Source organism: Arachis duranensis, chromosome 4, assembly GCF_000817695.3.
Source record: "Arachis duranensis cultivar V14167 chromosome 4, aradu.V14167.gnm2.J7QH, whole genome shotgun sequence".
Classification (NCBI taxonomy): Eukaryota; Viridiplantae; Streptophyta; class Magnoliopsida; order Fabales; family Fabaceae; genus Arachis; species Arachis duranensis.
This window is the reverse complement of record NC_029775.3, coordinates 90,162,692-90,162,937: the sequence shown is the minus strand read 5'-3', so window position 1 is coordinate 90,162,937 and position 246 is coordinate 90,162,692.

Genomic DNA, 246 nt, shown 5'->3' with positions numbered 1-246 from the left:
ATGCTTAAACAGTGCATATGTATCTTGAATTTGTGGTTCATGAATGTTGGCTCTTGAAAGAATGATGAAAAAGGAGACATGTTACTGAGGATCTGAAAAATCATAAAAGTGATTCTTGAAGCAAGAAAAAGCAATGAAAAAAAAAAGAGAGAAAACGAAAAAAAAAGGGAAAGCCCAGGATGACTACTTTCCAACGCCGTTAAGAGCGCGCCAATTGGGCTTCTGTAGCTCTAGAAAATCCACTTC